The following is a 20,378-nucleotide window of genomic DNA, read 5'->3' as shown; positions in this document are numbered from 1 at the left end:
TCTTGGATTTGTTGATTGGTTTTCCATCTTTCTGCTTGCAGTGTTCCTTTGTTCTTGCATGTTGTCTATTTTATCCATTAAATTCCTTAATGTATTAAAACTTAAATTTAAAAATAAACCATATCTATACAAACAAAAAAATTAATCATAGGGGATAGAGAGATGACTTAGTGTTAAGAGTGCTTGATGCTCTTCCAGAGTTCAGTTTCCAGCACTTACATCCAGGAAAATTGCTAAACATTTATGGGCCAGCTAGCCTAGCCTATGAAGTGGCAAACAACAACATAGTCTGTCTTAAACATGGTGGAAGGTAAGGATCAACACTTTAGATTGTCCTCTGTTCTCCATACATGTGACACGTTTAGTATGAACTCACTCATGCCTCCCACATACATAATATACACATGCATACACATCATACATTCGCAGACACACACACACACACAGGTAAGGAAAAACTAAAACACAGGGAAAGGTTCATATTGCTATAGCTCAGTCACTGGTCACAATGGCCAAGAATGACCCTGAATTCCTGTTCTTCCACATCTACTTCCAAAGTTCTGGGATTACAGGTATGTGCCACAACACCTGGGTAATATTTATTTTTAAGACTGCCATCTAGTTGACTTAGGACTGCATTAGGGTTTTTAGGACAGTAATCCCAATCCTTTAAATTTAGAGAATTTCTGTAGGAATGACTTTTACAATATGGACATAGTATATAGGGCTAGAGATAGTGTGTCCATATCAGACAGTATATAAGTATGTTGTCCATATCAAAGCATCAAAGCATGGCAAACATTGCTTACCTCATTGCAAACAACAAGTGAAATTGAGAACTATTTGTTTGTGGTTGTGGCTGTGGTATTCTAAGTACAGGGCGCAAAGGGGAAAAAAATTCTTCTCTGATAAGATAAGGGTGGGTCTGACTTTTACTACCCCATTTCATGCTGGATATACTATTTCAATAAAGAATGAGCAAAACCCATGCTCAGGAGCACAGTTCTAAGAGAAATATGAAGGAACAGGTTCTCAGTAGTTTGGGTTCACTCTTGGCCTTAAAATGGATGTTAAGAATCAGGGTGTCATGTTTAAACATTTCCGTAATGTGTAATAACACCACAAATTTCCAGCTCTACAAAACAAATTAATATTCTTTTCTTGAAGTAGAAATATGCAGGGCTATAGTTAAGTTTCAGTTCATGAAGAAATAAAACGGGAGCAATCTGGTGGTCATCCCAAGAATTTATACCATGTTCCACTGTCAGCATAAGGAGCAGACCTCAAAGCAGCAGAGGACAAAGACCTAGGGGGAAGCATCTATGGCAGAGCAGCTAGAAGGTAGGTGGTGTATGACAGACTTTTCCTGGGGAGACATGACATATACATCTCACCCTAGAATGGAAATCCATGACAAAGGTAATGATTTCATCAATGTCCAAGTTAATGAACCAATGAGTTTTTATTGGGATTACTAACAGGAGTATGGGTGAGGGGCTACTTACAGGAGTAGGAATGATTCAAAAGAGCAGCTGTATCATCAAAAAGCCCACCCCAACACCAGTGGTGATTCATGGAAGCTACAACTCTCTACACAACTTGCAGGCAGCTAGACAGGTCTAAAAAAATCTTCTCTAGGCACATTGGCTGCTCAGAGTCTTCTGATCCAGCAGTTGTTTACTCTTTCTTTAAAGCTGAGGAGGGTCCTTCAAGAACCTTCCATTTTCATTTTTCTAGACATGTGACCTTTTGTTTACCTTTAGAGTCTCATGAGACCCCACCATCCCTCCTGGAGGGCATGTTTCAATTTGGAGGAAACTGCCATACCACAGTATGAATCAGAAGAGCAATTCTTACAAGAGAAGTTCCCAGGTGATATGTCATCACTATCCAGGCCTAGAGCTTCAACCCTGATGGCCTGTGCAATCATCTACTAAGTACATTTCTGAGAGTCAGAAAAAGGTGCCAACCATCCAATGACATGGTATACTCTATACAAGGCAGTATACTCTACAACCTTCAAGAACATTTTGAGATGGAGTGAGAGGATGAAGGAGAGGAGGTGGTAAGAAGTGGATTAACCAAAGCTAAGGATGAATGAAAAGGCCTGTATGGAAACCCAGTACTTTGCAAGATAATTTAAAAGTATAATTTTTAAAACAAGAGTTTGAACAGAGAGGCGCCCTGCATGAGTGGACAATGATGTTCCAAGAGCACAAGTTATTAAATGAAAATCCCTTGAGATCTCAGACCACAGAGTTATTCCTTTGTTCTTGGATGCCACCATAACTTGATGACAAGACCCTATCTCTGTGATGACACTATACAATTTCATTATAGGACATGCCTTTCAATAATAACTTTTCATCTTAATGACATCTACTCCTTAAGATATATAGGCTAGCTGAATGAAGACTGCTATGAAATAATGTCTTCTGGACATGACAAGGCTGTTGTACCCATGAACTCACAATAGCTGTGCTGCCTTCACAAGACCTGCACAAGATCAATTCAATTACAAATTCTAGCATGGACAGGAGAGGATCTCCCAAGGTACCACTCCTAGCCAAGGAGCTGTTGACAGTTGATGGCTACTGGGGGAGGAATAGCCAGTTTCCTTCAGGGGTGTGACCCCTGGTAAGCTGCTTGTGCTTCAGTAGATGACCATAAGTCCATGTGTACTGGACTCAGTCGGTTATAAAAAAAAATAGGAAGACATAAAGTTGGGAGACGGATGTTGAGCCCAGCTCAGGAAGAGTAGGAGAGGAGTAATGAGGAGTGAATATGATCAAAATACACTGTATACATGTTTAAAATTCTTAAGAATTAACAAAAATATTGTATTAAAAACCATTTTGAACAAGACATTTTTGAAATCAGCCTTCAGACAGAAAAGAAGCACACAAGGATCTGCTTAGCTTTCTTGTTTCTGATTCAGGAATGATCCTGACATTAAAGAGGGTGACTGACCTCCAAGAATTATTTCTCAGCTACTGGGGGAAGAATTCCAGCTTCATAGCCAAGGAAAATTTGTAGAAGTCCAAAGACATATAGACAAATACCCAAGGCATGCATTGGTACACTGTTCTGATTATCAATCAGGGACTTCACTAAATGTGATGGAATTTTGGAGACGTTGAAACATACTGACCTAGGACACTTCAAGCCTTGCAGTGTTGAAGAAAGGATAAGAATGGAAATGATCCAGGTTGAGAGGCTACATAAGACTTCTGGCTCTTCTTTCACTGTGTCAGCCAAATGTTCAAATGACTTTCTTTTCTTTTGATTGTTCTCACAAAATGCTTTGGTACTTTTCTGCCAAAAATAGTCAACTGAAAACTCTCCTGCTGCTGCTGGTTCAAACTTTGGCAGTGCCTCAGACTTGGGAGAAATTTTCTGTGGATGCCAGGGAGTCATTGTACAAGTGACTGTATGTCTTCCATTGCTGTGTAAGACCTGCAGAAGATCAAGTCAATGTCACTTAGAAACTCCAGCATGGGCAGCAGAGGGTCTCCCAAGGCCCCACCCTCAGCAGAGGAGCTATGACAGTTGATGGCTACTAGGGGAGGGATAGCCAGTTTTCTTCAGGAGTGTAACCAGTTGCGTTTGACAAAGACTGATCAACGATTGGAGCACAAATAGGGGCATTCTATTCCTTATCTATTTGTTCATGTCATATGCAATTTTTTGAACATCAACTATGTGTATGGCAATGTGTAGGTTCTGTAGGTGATTCCAGTTGGACAATATAAAGATAGGATTGACACAATAGCAAAAATGTACCACAATATAGAAGATATTGCATGATTCTGATAAGTGTCAAACGCAGGGTAGCTAATTTCCTGGTGAATTTATGTCACTGTAAACTGCATGATTGTGATAAGTGTCAAACACAGGATAGCTAATTTCCTGGTAAATTATGTCAGTGTAAAGTCTCAGTACATCAGGAGGATTAAGAAGGAGGAAAGGAAACAATCAATTGTACTGTGAAAGATTAGGGAAGAGTTGATCATCAGAGAAGAGATTAATAGACTGAATGTGAGAGGCAGTGATGGTGGAGCTAAGTACAAAATCTAGAGCATTCATTCTCTTACATCAGGCATTATTGGCTAAAAGTAAGATTTGTTAAGCATTTGGACTTTTCTCTTGCAGGTTGCAAATCTCCAGGCCAGTCCCCTAGTCCCAGTGCAGATGGTAGCAGTGATTGTAGCAGACTGGCAGAGTTTAGCTCTGGTAGCATCTCTGGGCAGCAGCAGTGTCAGTGGATTCTGTGCCAGCAAGGTCCTATTCCATGAGCTGCCTGATAAGAATGCCTTCTCCATCTGTAAATGGACAGACCCTCACACAGCACTGCCAGGCTGTGCTGCCAGCACTGTCCTTGATGTTTCCTTGCCACAAGTAGTGACACTGTGTGTTGAGTGTCTTCTCACTCCTTCATCCTTACTGGTCTTTGTGTAACATAGGGGTGAGCATTATATAATGGTCTCTCCTTTCCTGAAAGATATCAGATACAATTCATCTCAGCCTCTCTCCAGTGTACTATTGCTCCACCAACCCACAGCCACAGAGTCCTGTGGCAGCACCTACAACAAACATGGCTCTTTCCTGGGTGTATTTTGCCAGAAGCAAATAAGTAGAAAGAATTCTATTCCCTTAATTGCCTAAAAATTAAATCAAATGGGTGCTAGCAATTCAGATATAACACCTAGCTTACAAAGCCCCATTCAGAAACGTATCTACGCTATTTCTTTGGAGAAATACTTCTGAATGCTCCAGCAGTACTATGTTAAAGACTTGAAGGTATTCACCTGTGAAAATAGGAGGAAATGTGTGTGAGAAGGATTTTAGAGAATCAGGAGCAAAAGTGAGCAGAGTAGATGGCGTTCCCCCCTCATCTTACACCCCCTCATGTTGCTTATTTTGATATTTAAGACTTGCCCAGGCTGGTGGCAAGGTCAGCCCCTTGGTCAGGAGAAAATAGGCATTGTGATTATGGCATATTCTTGGGAAGGTGGGACTCATTATAAGAAAATTATCAAAACGTACAGTACAGTGAGGATGTTGGATGGCCACAAATAATGAGAGAAAAATGATTGGAGCTTGAAGATTGTGAATAAAAGCACACTTTCGCACTTAAGCTGAATTCAAGAAAGCAGCCTAGACAGTCTAACTTCTGCCATCAGAGAGAACCTTTGAGGATTCTGATCTAGCCAGACAGAATCTTCTCTACTCAAAAGGTAGTGCAGAAAAGAAGAAGACTCTGGAGTAACATTGCCAAGCTAGGACCATGTAAGATAGGCTACTTTTTAGTTTCCCATATGCAGTGCCAAAACCACATATCTGACCATCAATAATGGTTTGTCTGGTCTGAATAGCTTTACTTCAGGAATTTTTAAAGATTTATTAACTGTGTCAATTTAATCCGTGCTGCTCCCATCTTTTCCTGGGTAACTTTTGCCTTCCTCTCCATACTCAACATTCTCCAACTCTACCGCTTTATTTTTGATATTTAGATGTGTTTTGTTTTATATTGTTTGTTTTGTTTTTACCTTTCTAGATAGTCAAGGCTTTGTTTCTTTTTCTCTTTCTTTTTTTCTACAGTTAGCAAATAGTATTTATTACAAAGGAAAAAAAATGGGACTGGAGGGATGACTCGGTGGTTAAAAGTGCGCACTACTCTTACAGAGGCCTTAAGTTCATCTGTCAGCATCCATGCTGGGCAGCTCACAACCTCTGGAATCTGACTACTCTGGCTTCCACAGATATTCACATGCACATTCCCATACACAGACACACATATGTACACATTAAAAAATATATCTTTAAAAGGAAAATGCATAAAATTAGGATTGTCCTTGAGGAATGAGCACACCTGGGGGATATGCTACAAATGTTTCCAATCTGTATCAGGTTAGTTAGCATCTTTCTCTTCTATTCCTCTGTGTTCCCTTCCCTTACATACATGTCCAGAGCTCAGGCACCTAGTCTTGGGTTGCTTCACCAGAATCACTGCAAAACAAAAGGTAGGCCTTGAGGCCAGCCATCAGAAATCAGTGATTCTGCTGCCCTGCTCTCCTCCTAAGGACAAGTGCATGCTCTTCCCTGCCAGTGTTCCCTACAGAGTGAGCACAGGTTCAGAGCACAGACGCACTGCATACTGAGATGTTCCAAGCTTATGGTCCTAGACCCATAAGCTTCCGCCTGTGTTCTAGTCTTGTGGACTACTTGGTGTGCTTTGAGGTCTTTCTAGAAAGGCCTCTAGGAGCTGTCAGCAAGGCTTTCTACCTCTGTGCTCACCTTTCTTCACAAACTTCTCCTGTACTGTATTCCCTACTCTACCTAAAGAAAGGATTTTATGAAGAGAAGTGGCTTTGAAAATGTCTGAATAATAGTTTTAAATGCTCCCAAGCCACCTTTTTGGGATCCAGCAACATCAAGCACAGTGGATGCCTCATCAACATAGTACACTGTTCTCTAGTCACCAGACATCAGGGTAGGGGCTGTCCCCTTTGAGCTAGAGATACAGAGGTCTGGAAAGCACCTACTGCTAATCTGACTGGTCTGGTAGCCAAGGTGTCTTCAACCCCCTCCCTGAAGAGGCTGACAGAGGATCTCAGCCCTGCACTATCAAGGCTCATTTTCAGTCTGAGAACCTGAAACTTCTTTTGAACTTTCAACCTTCATCTCTTTTTATTTTAAATTTTAGTTATTTTAGACGAAATGCGAGTGTGTGTGGATTTCTGTATGCACACACATAATAAAAAGTGCAATAATAAAATGGTTTTCTATAATGATAATTTCATCACTATATTTCTTGTAGTTCTTAATGTTTGTTAATATTATGGAAAAATTAACTCATACAAGTGAAAGAATAGAGGGGCAAATAATTTTATACATCAAAGTAGAATTGCTTTTACTAACTATATATTGAAATATGAAATAAAATATTTTTGCAACAAATACTATTTAAAGTTACTGTATTCCTGGAAATATACTATATACATGGGCTATAGAGTAAAGAAAACTGAAGAAGATTTGTGCCTACATCAAGTTTACATTTTTGCAAGTGGGACAGATAATATATGATAAATATATAATGTATCAGGTCCCCAAAAAGTAGAGTGGAGATGCCAGTGATGGGCAGAAAATTTTTGAAGGGTGCTTACACAAGCTGTTGACAAGATCACACAAGAACAAGACCATTTTCTTTAATATGTGACCTGTACATTTAGTGCTGTTCTATGCTGTGATGTCTTGGAATTCTTGGTCTTTGTGCAAAGGACCCTGCATTTTAATTTGCATTGGTCCATGAAAATTATCAGAGACCCACAGGCACTGGGAGTTCCACAAGTCTCAAGGCAGAAGCATCTTCTATTGAGAAAGGGAAGATTCATTTGGTGTGGTAACACAAGCTTTGAATCCCACCGCTCAGGAGGCAGAGGTAGTTGAATCTGTATTATATTGAGGTCAGGCTAGTCTACATAGTGAGTTCCAGGCCAACTGGGACTACAAGGAGACCCTGCTGAGAGAGAGAGAGAGAGAGAGAGGAGAATGAATTGAAAGAGGGAGAAGATCAAACATCAGTTTGGCAAATGTAGGTAGGTGGATCATTGTTGGTGGATTTCTAAATACAGATGTTGACTAGAGAGGTGATTGTAAACTTTTTTAAATGAATTTTATTTTATGTTTCATTATAGAATATTTTAAAGTAAAGGGGAATAAAATCTTTTATTTATTTTTAATTTATTTACTTATTTTAGTATTTCATTTGCAACATCTTAATCATCTTTATACCCCCTTCCTCATTGGCACCCTCCAATATCTCCCCCACTGGATTTTATGCATTCTGTCATTTATGCTAAGACCTATCAAGTCAAGTTAGTGTTACCTGATGCCCCTCAGTGCATGTTCATTCACTAAAGTATAGTCAGCCTATCTAGAATCACTCCCTTAAAGAAGATCAGCTCTTCCTCACCCAGCAGTAATCAGCTGCTTAATAGTTCTTCAGCTAAGACTGGGGTCTGCTGCCCATTTCCACAGTCTTATGCTGGGTTTTTGTCTGCTTGAGTTGCATGGGTCTTGTGCATGCAGACATGATTGCTGTAGGTTCATATGAGCAAGGTTTCAGGAGCCTTTAAAACTCTTATTTCCATATGGTCACACACCTCCTCCCCTGGCTCTTACAATCTTTCTGTACCCTCTTCCACAATAGTAATTTCCCTCTGATGCTGAGGGAACTTCATTAACGGCAGTTGAGAGATACATAAACTTTCAGAGGCAATTAGTGCTTAAAATCTGTAGACTGGAAGCTATCAAGGAAATGAACATACATAATGAAGAAAAATGGATCAAGAAGGAAGCCGGGAAAGTTTAGCATCAGACGTAGGGGAGAAGAGCAGGAGCAGGTGGTAATGAGAATGAGTGATAGAGGGAGAAGTGAGGTAAAAGGAAAGCCAAGACAATCAAAGAAATAAAAATGAAAAAGAAGAAATCAACCGTGGCAAACACTGCTGCACAATTAAGTCAGATGAGGCCAGAGAACTGAATATTACACATGACATGCATGTCTTGATAACCTCGATGACGGTAGTTCACTACACAGCCTTGTGGCAAAGGAGTGAATGGAATAGATTTAGTAAAAAACAGAAATAAACTTATTGAAGCCAGTAAGAATATATAGACCTGACTTATTTGCCCTAAAGAAAAGATAATGGTTGGGATAAAGAATAAAAGTTTATGATCTCTGATTCACGACTATAGATGCAATGGGGCCAGTCACCTCATCCTCCTGCCACCATGCCTTCTCCAGTATGATGCACGTGATCATGCTTAAACCATGAACTAAAACAAACCCTCCTTTAATTGTCCATTGTTTGTCAGTCATGGCAATTAAAAAATAGTTAATGTAATCACTAAGGGGAGTCCCTCAAATATAGCTGCCTAGGAAAATGATTTCTCAAATTCATCTCTCAAGTTGCATAGAGGCCATTATAGCTACAGTAAAGCAGTGGACGAGACTACATCTCAAGCTGGCAGCAGAACTTGGCAATGTCTGCATAGTGCTGGTTTTCAATACATACAAATTGCAAGAGTGAGAGAGTCAGGGAGGATTGTATGGAGGTTTTATAAAGCAAACAAGTAACTTTTAGATTTCCAGCAAAAATCCCCAAGAGGCAATTGCATGAAGCTGGTAATCTGAAGCCTATGTTGAGAAGAGATGCCAGGATGGTGGAGGTAGCCAGACTATGGGACATCAGCTGAGGAAAGCTGAAAACGAAGTGAACCCATTCAGAGAGAGGCAACGTGTGGTGCAGGTGGCAGAGTTGGAGAATAGGGAGACACAAGTCTTTTGGAGCCCAGAGGAGTCAACCCCAAGCCCTAGATGCCAGACAATGAGCTACAGTGTTTAATGCTTACTGTGCTAGAATTTTGCCTTGCTTTGGCCCAATATTTCCTTGCTATGCCTCCATTCATTCCTCCTTTTTTTTTAATTGGAAGGTTTATTCTATGCCATTGTATACTGGAAGTAAAAAACTATGTTATTTTAAAATATATTTTATTGATTCTTTGAGAAATTCAGACAGTATGTTATGATCATACTCAGACCCTCTCCCCATTCCACCCCCACAGCACTATCCTCCCCCTGAATTTTATGTCCTTTTTATTATTTTTTAAGGCCTATAGAGTCTAATATGTGTTTCCCAAATGTTCTTGGGTGTGGGTCTAGCCTTTGGAGCCTAACAGACCTAACAGATATCACACCCTTAAAGAAAACTGACTTGCCCTCTCCCAGCAGCTGTAATTTTTTTTTCACTTTATAACAATTCGGTTAAGAGATACCTTTGATTTTTTAAAATAATGTTGGTATTGTTAAAGACTATGGGGACTTTTGAACTTGGACTGAATGCATTTTGCATTGTGAAGTGACCTTACATTGAAGAGTTTGAATGTCAGGTTTGAGATGTGAATTGTACCTTATAGACTCTTGGGTTTGAGCACTGTGTCCCCATCTAGTGTCACGGTTTCAGAAGAGTTTGAAACCTTTAGCTGGTATAGCCCCTGGAGGAAGTGCTTCCCTGAGTACAAATATTTATGGGTTTACAGCTGAGCCCCACTTCCTGTCCACTGTAAACCGGCCTGAGAGTACATGATGATCAGTTGCCTCTTTGTTCGTACTGCCGTCACTTCCCTGCTGTGATGGACTTTATTCCTCCTCAAACCATGACGTAAAATAAACCCTGCCTCCCTTAAGTTGCTTTTATCAGGTGTTTGATCACAGCATAAGGAAAAATGGAGTCTCCCAAGGCAAGGCTGAGACTGAAACATATAGCCTGATCGCAACACATTGTGTGATCTAAAATCACATTTCATAAGACAGTCCCTAGGTGTGGGAGACCACGCTGCCTGGCAGCCCTCCCTGCCCCCCAGGGCAAGCAGCCTCCGGAGAACTTGCTGATCAGTCCTCCCTGCCCACTAAGATAAGCAACCTTTCCGATGACTCAAGATAAGCTTGAGCAACCACCATTTTCCTTATCCTTCAACCAGACTCATGGCACCAGCTCCCCTCATCCTAAGGGACATTCATTAACTCGTTGAAACAACACCTTCCCTTCCCCTTCCCCAGCTAATTTCCCGCTTCAGCCTGTATAAGAATCCCCATGGAAAAACAAACTTTTGCAGCTTAATCAGAGTTCTTTGTCTTGCTGTCATTCTTCATGTCTCTTGTCCCATCATTCCAGGTCCCTGGGAGTTCAAGTCTCCGTCTCCTGCCCTGCAGGTCGGGGCACCTAGGGACACCTAGTTCAAAGACTAACTTGGTCTTTGCTTTGTATATTGACCCTCCCCTTCTTGGTTCACTCTTCTGATTCTTAGCACTGCTCCCTGAATTTCACCACTTTCAGGTGAATTTAGGCATTCCTGCATTGTGTTATGGCATTAAAATTGCTGAGGGGTTGTTGCAACCAGAGGGCACTAACTTGCCTTTAATTAACCCATACAAATTACACAGTACTATATTGCTTTTGGTGCCTGAACATGTTATTATCTATTTTGAAGTATTGACTTATTTTTTGAGAATTTCATATGAAAGTATTATATTTATGTCATTTCCACCAATTCTACTCCCTCTTCCAACTCCTCCCATGTGCCATACTTCCTTTCAATGTCAGGTCCTCTTATTTGGTTATTATTGTTACATATACATACATACACTTATTAATATGTATATATACATACATTTATGAATATGTACATATACACAGAGTCCATTTAGTTCATTTTAGTATAAACTCATATATATATATGGGTTTAGGGAAGACCACTTGGGATCAGGGATCTTATTCCTGGAGAAAACTAATTCTCCCTCCTTCAGCATCCATTGGTTGCCTGTAGTTCTTCATCCCTTGAAATTTCTCCTATCCAACTGGAAATTTCTTCTATCCAACTAGCATGTCAACTGGTGTTGTCATTATACAGGTCTTGTTAGGCAGCCATATTGTGGAAATTTTGTGGGTGTATCTTCCTTATAATGTCAAGAACATATTACCTAGCAACAGGCATCCTGTTCCTCTGTTTTATACAATCATTCTGCCCCTCCATGATAGTCCCTGAGCCTTAGATGTAGTAGTGGCATTGTAGATGTATCTGTTGACACTAGGCCCCACTCAGTTACCTACTGTCTGAATTTTTTATCAGGTCTGTAACTTTCTAATTGTCTCTCCATCTGTTGCAAAAAGAAGTTTCTTTGATGAGTAATGGTGGCCGAACTTCTCTGTGAATACAAGGATGCATATTTAGATTATAAAAAGAATCTGGACGTGGTGGTTCATGCCTTTAATCCCAACACTTAGGAGGCAGAAGCAGGTGGATCTCTGTGAGATAGAGGCCATCCTGGTCTACATAACAAGTTTCAGGCCAGCTGGGGCTACAAGGAGACCCGATCTCAAAAAGTCAAAAAAAGAATATAAAAAGAAATTAATGTTGGTTTATCTAGAAAGTGGCAGAAGTAGACTCTTCTCTAGGATCTGTGACTTCTCCAGCCATGTGTATCTGGCTATGTTTGCAGTACCAGGCATGGATTCCCTCCTTAAGTCCAACTAGGCAGTTGTTGATTACCCACAAGATAAAAGTGTCCCCATTGCACATGAGAAATACTTTGTTGCACCAGTCATTGTTGTGTTTCTTGGCTTTACAGCTGGGTAGGACCACTGATTTTCTCCCTTGGCAGCTTGCATGGGATGTTCTGATACTATGAGAGCTAGTCTTCAGGAAGGAGGTTTCCAGGTCAGTTTTTGCTCAATTGCTCCAAGTCTTGTGTCTAAAGGATGTTGTGTTTTCAGCAATAGGGTCTTACCTTCAAGTTCTGGGAGGCAACCAAAGCTTATGGCAAAAGCCAATATTTTGGGGGGGAGTCTCTTGGAATACCCTGGCCAACAACTTGAAGGGAGGTTTCTCTTGCCTGGTATTGTAGCAGGTGGCCTCCAAAGATGGCGCAGACCCAGAGCCCTGGGATTCAGCGAGAATTCACTCCACTCCTCATTCTACAAATAGCCCACCAAAAGGAGCTCACACCTCCTTACCCTGCTCATGAGCCCAGTGACTGCTGACAGACTGCTGTGGCACAGACCAATCAGAAAATGATATGCTGACTAAAGGGACTTGGGGGTGGAGAAAAGGGAAATATAAGGCCTGCCCCCTCCTGCATTAAAGGAGCCTGCAGCACCTTGCCCAGTGCTTGCTTCTACCCAACTCCCGGGGTCTGTGTGTTGTGACTCCGCACCTGTTGCCCCCTCTAATCGACAGGGAACCCGATCCAGGTTAGGGTCTTCACAGCTGGTCTGAGGAGAATCCGCAACATGGTATTGTGATTTTTTTTTATATAGCCTTCAAGTATAGACGTGCATTCACATATATTATATGTGTATTTTAAGTAGGCTTATGAAATAATACATTTCCCTATGGTTTTTCATACCACCTAAGCATTATTTATCTCTCTTTCCTCTTCTTCCCCCTTTCCCAGTTAAAGTACCCCCCTATTTTCCCCATTCCCCATTGATAGCACCTGTGTCCTGCTATACCCCTCTCTGGAGCTCCTTCTTCTCTCACTCCTTGGTTCCGTTCTACTTTCCTGGATCTTGCAATTACTTCAATACACCCACATCTAAAGACTTGGAGACAGGATTCACAAATGAGAAAGAACATGTATTGCTTGTTTTTCTGAGACTCAATTACTTCACTTAGTATAACAATTCCAGTTCCATTCATTTTCCTGCAAATTTCATGATTTTATTTTTCTCTGAAGTTGAATAGAACTCCATTGTGTAAATGCACCAGATTTTCAATATCCATTTATCAGTTGAGGGACATTTATTTTAGGTTGCTTTCATTTCCCAACTATTTTGAAAACAGGAGCCATAAAGATGGCTGGTCAAACATTTCTGTAGTAAGATATCAGATCCTTCAGGTATATGCCAAGGAGTAGTATAGCTGGGTAAGATGGTAAATCTATTCTTAGTTTTTTGAGAATTCACCACACTGATTTCCATATTGTCTGCACCAGTTTGCAGTTCCACCAGCAGTGAATGAGTGTTCCTCTTTCCCTGCATCCTTCTCACCATTTGTTGTCAGTTTCTTGATCATTACCATTCTTACTGGGCAGAATGAAATCTTAAAGTTGGTTAAATTTGCATTTCCCTCATTGTGAAGGATGTTGAACACTCTTTAAAGATGTTTCTTAGCTATTTTTATTCTTTTGAACTCTCTGTTCAGGTCCATCGCCAATTTTTAAATTCGTTCATTTGTTTTCTTGCTTCTTTGTTTTTTGAGTCCTTTGTAGATTCTGGAAATTAATCCTCTATCAGATATATTGCTGGCAAAGATTCATTCCCACCATGTTGGTGTCCTCTTCACTCTACTGATTATTTCTTTTGTTGTACAAAAGCTTTTTTAGTTTAATAAGGCCCCATTTAATGGAGTTCAATATAGAAAGTCTTTTCTTGCACCTTGCTGCCTGTTTTCTACTAACAGTTTCAGTGTTCCAGGTTTCATACTGAGATCTTTGATTACTTCGGATTTGTTTTCCTGCAGGATGACAGAAACGGATCTAATTTCATTCTTCTACAGATAGACATTCATTTCTCCCAGCATCATTTGTTGAAGATGCTGCCTTTCCTCCAGTGTGTATTTTTGGTATTTTAGTCAAATAATATGTGGCTGTATTTGCCACATTTAGATTTAGATTTTTTTTTCTATTTTTGTAAAAAAAAGTCACAGGAATTTTGATTGGGATTTCATTGAGTCTATGAATCTATGCCCCACTGACACATAGTTAGTATTGTATTTGGGTTAGTGTCTGAAACTTGAAAAGTATTTGTGTTTCCTGTTGCTGCCATTAAAGAAAATTTTTAGACAAAATTAAACAATTACTTGAGTAAAGAATGATTCATAAATCATATAGCACTCTGAATTGGAGGATGTTCAGAGAGTGCTGCTTTGCAAAGTGGGTAATAATTATTTGCTTAGAGAATAAGGACATAAAAATACACAAATATTTACTATAGTTAGAGGTTTGCTTTATTAGAATATGATCTGATCAGTGACCTGCATATGGTTGACTGAAACCTGGCTATCTAAAAATCCTAATTTTCTGGGGTTAGAGAGATGGCTCAGTGGTTAAGAGCACTGGCTACTCTTGCAAAGAGCTGGGCTTGATTCCCAGGTAACAACCATCTGTAACTCCAGTTCTAGGGGATACGATGCCCTCTTCTGTCCTCTGCAGGCACTGCATAACATGGGTGCAGTTATATACATGGCAGCAAACAACTGTCTGTAACTCCAGTTCCAGGGAATCAGATACCCTCTTCTGACCTCCACGGGCATCTCATGACATGGCTACCCCTACCTATATGCAGTCAATATGCTCATACACAAAAAAATAAAAAGAAAAAAATAAATTGGTTTTTAAAAATCAAAGAAAAGTAGTTTGTGGCACATGAAAATTATGTATTTACAGCAGAAACCACACACACACACATGCCCAGGTGTGTGTATATATATGCAAATATATCCCATTGTACATAAATCATCTTGAATTGTATAAGCTACTCCATAATTGAGCTTGTTAGTGAAGTTTTGGGCCTGGGCTGGAGTCCAATCTTTCCTTTTTATAAAAGGAAATCAAGATAGCATTGTTTCCCTGTTAATAACAGGTTCTCAGATAGCTTGATCTTTGTGGGCACTGCCAAAAACTATATTTTAGAGGTAATTGTGGTGAAGGTTATGAAAGGTAGGCTGTGGGAGGGAGGGAAGCTCTCCAAAAGGCAAGTGGCCAAGATCACCTCAATTCTGTACCTATGAGCCCCGTGTTCCCTCTTGTCCTTCTGCACTTTTGACTTCAAACCAAATAGCCTGAGATTATTGATTAGGCCAAAGTATGGAGCTTCTTTTTGCAGTGAACAGCAGTTGATGGAGAGGTGTGTAACTGGTCAAACTGAGAATAAGAGACTGAGTGTTCAGCCCTAAATTGCACATGTTTATTAACCCCATACCATGAAAGCTCAGGAAACATTAACAAAGAGGAGGCGGAAAGAATGTAAGAACCAAAGGACGGAGAAGAGTGCTGTGAAATACTGTCTCCTGGACACGACCTGGCTATTGTAATCATGAACTGACAGCAGCTGTTGTTGCTTGCACAAGACCTATACAGATCAAGCCAGCAAAAATTCAGGCATAGATGGGGTAGATATTTCCAGAAGCTACTCCTTACTGAGGAACTATTTGTGGTAAATAGTTGCTGGGGGAAGGAAGACTCATTCATTTTGGAGAATGTGGCTACTGGTAGGTTTCCCGTGCTCCAGTGGATGACCCTACAGGTATATAAATATGGGCAGCACTAACTGGACTTGATAGGTTATCAAAAAAAAGTATATAAAGTTGGGAAAGGAATATGTTTGGGAGGACATTGGGGGAGATGGAAAGGGAAAATGGGGAGTAAATATGATCATGTTTCTTTGTATATCTATATGAAAATTTCCAAATATAAAGAAAAATCTGAATATAGTAACTGGTGACATTTAACAAGGTTTATGCAGTACATACCTACTTAAACCTGTTGTATTACTGTCAATACTCTATATTTGTGCTTCATATTAAAGAGAACAATGAAAAAGTCTCTTCCCACATAGAGCTTACAGGTGAAACAGAGTAAATTGTTAATATGGTTGAATACTATATAGTTACATAGTGTGTCAGCTGCTGAAAAGTGTTATAAAATGCAGAGAGTAAGGGTGCCTAGATATGTCAATGAATGGCAAGAAGTCTTTAAGTGGTGACCACATGTTGACAAGAGAACACACGAGCAGGACCATTTTCTTTGGCATGTGACCTGTATACTTAGTGTGTCATATTATGATGTCTTAGAATTCTTAATAATTTTGGTACCAGGGGTTTTGCATTTTAATTAACACTGGGGTGTGAAAATTATGTGAGTGAATAGATTAAGGAAGTGAAGGTTTAGCTTTGTACCCATCTAGGGATGGTGTTTCGGGTAGAGGGAAAAAGTTGTGTAAGTCCAAAGGGAAGAACTTCTGATGAATTAGGAATAATAACCACAACAATGACCAACACAGAAAACTACACTGGGAAGCAGTGGCATTTTAATCTTGAGGGTAACCAACAGCTACCTAATTGGACTTAAGGCCCACTCAAGGAGAGGAAACTCATGTGTCGTACTGTAAGCATAGCCAAATACATATAGCTGAAGAGGTCATAGATGTTAGAGAAAACCCCAAGGCTGTCACATCCCTAGACAAATACAATTTCTTATTATGTGCTAAATATTAATCCCACCACTCATCAAAGAAGCTTCTTTTGCAACAAACAGAGACTATTCCAGAGTTCCACAACTGGTCACACACAGTGAATAAATGTCTGTGTGAGAGTCCCATCCCTAAGTGACATTGTAGACATGTCACAATGGACATGTCTACAATGTCATAGAACATAGTAGAACAAGGGGTAGAAAGAATAGTAACACATCTCTCAACTCTCATCAGCAAGGTTTCCTCATGCAACAGAGGGCAACGAACATAAAGGGCCACAAATGGCCAAAGTGTAGAGAACAAAGTTTGCAGAGTGTGGGTCCCTAGACAGGATTCCTGTGTTTAACTTCACCTGCCCAGGGCTCAGGGATCATTGCAGAAGAGAAAGCAAAACAAAAAGAGTATAAAGGCCAGGGGAGGAAATGCATGACCATATGGAAATAGAGTCTTACAGGTTCCCAGAATCTTGCTTATATGAAACTACAGCAGCGGTGTCAGGATGAACAAGACTCATGCAAACTCAATAAGACAGAAAGCCAGCATAAAACTAGGGAAATAGGCAGCAGGCCCCAATCTTAGCTAAAGAACTATTGGCAGCTGATCACTGCTGGTAAGGAAGAGCTGAACTTCTTAAAGGGAGGGACTCTAGGTAGACTAACTTGCACTGAGGGACATCTGTTGACACTAACTTAACTCAACAGACCTTAACACAAAGGACAAATGCATGAAATTCAGCAGGGTTGGTATGGGAGTGTGCCAGTGGGTAAAGGGGTATAAAAATGATTAAGATGTTCTCTATGAAATACACAATAATTCAATTAAAAATCATAAAAAATGGTGAGAATGCACATGTGGTTATTGAGAAAAGAACTAGAGCAGCATAGTGATGGGGAAAGTTACAGGAGAGGTGGTCAGCAGAGGACTGATATTTTAGGGAAAATATCAGGAAATGTTTTTGTAAGGAATAGATTTTATTTTATGTTATGTGGGCCATGTGGTTTCTGCTACAAATACTCAAATAATTTTCACATGCCACAAACTACTTTTCTTTGATTTGTAAAAAAACAATTTATTTGTTCTTTTTATTTTTTGTGTACGAGTGTATTGACTGCATATAGGTAGGTGTACCCATTTCGTGCGATGCCTGTGGAGGTCAGAAGAGGGTATAGGATCTCCTGGAACTGGACTTGCAGACAGTCGTTTGCTGCCGTGCAGGTGCTGGGAACCAAATCCTGGGTCCTCTGCAAGAAGAGCCAGAACTCTTAACCATTGAGTCAGCTCTCCAGTCCCTTTTCTTTTCTTTTTTCAACCAACTCAAACTGTGGAAACTTCCAATGAATGGTGGTGCAGGCTAGTAATCCTGGCAACTGGCAGGAAGAAGCAGGGGCCTGAGAAGTTCAATGTTCACTCTGGTTAGATAATGAATTCAAGGCTAGCCAGGGCTACATGAGACCTTACTGCAAAACAAAGAAATATCAGTAGTAGATGATTGATAGATGATAGATAGATAGATAGATAGATAGATAGATAGATAGATAGATAGTGAAATCTACTCTTAACTCTCAGGGTAGTGTTCAAAAAGAAGCAATACATCAAACATAGCCCAAGGAACATTGTAGCAAGTCCTAGGTTTCAAGATTTCTAAGGCATTATAAGAGTTCCACAACTGGTCACACACAGAATATATGTGTCTGAGAGATCCTCAGCCTAAGTGACACATCTACTGTGGAACCTCTATACCTAAGACTCATGGAACATAGAAGAACAGGGGGTAGAGCATGAAACACACAGTCTGTGGAAAATTTTGAAGTTGGAATGAATATATCTTGTATTATGAACTGGCCACAAGCTTAGAGGGACCAGTGTGAAAATGTTGTGGTTTGAGTGTGACAAGGCTGCTACAGACTCATGTCTTAGAATATTTAAATGCCAGCTGGTGATGGTGCATTGGAAGATTGTGCAAACTTTAGTTGGCAGAGTCTCAGTGGAGGATGTGAATCACTGGGGCAGGCCTTGGGGCTTTATAGCCTGGCTCCACTCCTTTTCCACTCTGCCTCCTAGCTGAGAATGCAATGTGATCAGTTGCCTTCTGCTCCTAACATTCCTTCCCTGCTATGATGAATGGTATTCCTCATTAAACCATGATTGAAAATCATTTCTTCCTGCTTTAAGTTGCTTCTGGTCAGGTATTTGGTCACAGATGGAGAAGAAAAGTAGATATTACCTCTGGCTACATTTGTGTTCATTCCATCTTGAAGACCAGAGAAGTATTTTCCTTTTTGTCTTTTTAAATATTTTATTTATTATTTTTATTTTGTTTCTGATTAATAACCAGATTATAGTTGTTTTCCACTTTATTGCATGCATGGAAAATGCTTTACTGATGGCTTTATATTTTATTAATAACTCTGATGGTTATCAGACCTAGGTAGGTGTACTAATTTCGTGTGATGCACATGGAGGTCAGAAGAGGGTATTGAATTCACTCTCTCCCTCCCTTTAAGTCCTCAAGAACTGCAGCAACTGTAGAGGAACTTGACGAACCACTGAACTATAAACTAGCCCTTCAAAAAAGTGAAAAAAACATAGAAATGAGCTAATTTATTATTCAAACCCAGAATTTAAGGAGAGGGAAAATTAAGCATTTTATGTCCCCCCAAAGATATGAACTCTTGGGGAGGGCTGAAGACACTACTCTAGAATCAAGTTGCAGGATTAGAGTTGAATCAAGACTTAGAGTTAAGTGAAGCTGCCCAGGCAAAGTACAGGACCATGGATGCTTCAGTGTTGAATTAAAGAACTGGGTCCAATCAGATGAATAAGACAGATGGATGGATGGATAGATGATGGATGGGTGGATGGATGGATGATGGATGGGTGGATGGATTGCTGGCAACTAAGTAGGCCATGTCATCAGGGGGTACTAAGCCAAGCTGAAGACACTGGGGGAGCCCTCTGCCTGTTGATTACTTGTGTGTGCAGTATGGTCAGATGACAAGTTTGTGGAGGCTGTCTCCATCCCAGTGTAAGGTGTCTTCCTCTTTCCGGAGTCCAGTTGACAGTATTACATTCTTTCTGTGGTCTGGAATTTCAACGAATTCTTGGGCCTTGTTTTCATAGACTCATGTGCACATGTACGCCCAGTTTTCTTTAAGCAATAACTTACTTCTCTTGTAGGAACAACTTATTTGTCTGTGCCCATGGGTGGTGCCAATCAGATGGTGTTATTGATGTGCATAACAAGGTGCAGAGTCATAACATCTTTGCATTTCCACTCAAAATCAAGTCAAATGCTACAGGCAAAATGGAGTATCATAGGGCAAGGCACATTCTGAAAAACTACATTCTAGTCAGTAACTTAGAGAAGGACACAACCTGATCTCAACACCTGTGTGGTCTGAAAACACATTTCATAAGACTTTGAGATAGTCCGAATGAACTGAACTTCCGGTTGTCCCTAGAATGACCAACCCGACCATTCCTTTGTGATTGACCCTCCCCTTCTTCCTGTTTTACTCCTTTCTCAGCTCTGTTACCTGGATTCTGCTCTGTTCATATGAA

At 40.3% G+C, this 20,378-nt stretch overlaps 1 pseudogene; it reads left to right on the top strand.

Moving 5' to 3' along the window:
- Window positions 1-508: 508 nt before the first annotated feature.
- LOC103747862 overlaps window positions 509-20,378 on the top strand; it is a 29,122-nt pseudogene continuing 9,252 nt past the window's right edge.

Source organism: Nannospalax galili, unplaced genomic scaffold (genome assembly GCF_000622305.1).
Source record: "Nannospalax galili isolate Female #2095 unplaced genomic scaffold, S.galili_v1.0 scaffold5, whole genome shotgun sequence".
NCBI lineage: Eukaryota > Metazoa > Chordata > Mammalia > Rodentia > Spalacidae > Nannospalax > Nannospalax galili.
The sequence above is the reverse complement of the archived record's forward strand: the minus strand, read 5'-3'. Positions and strand labels throughout refer to the sequence as shown.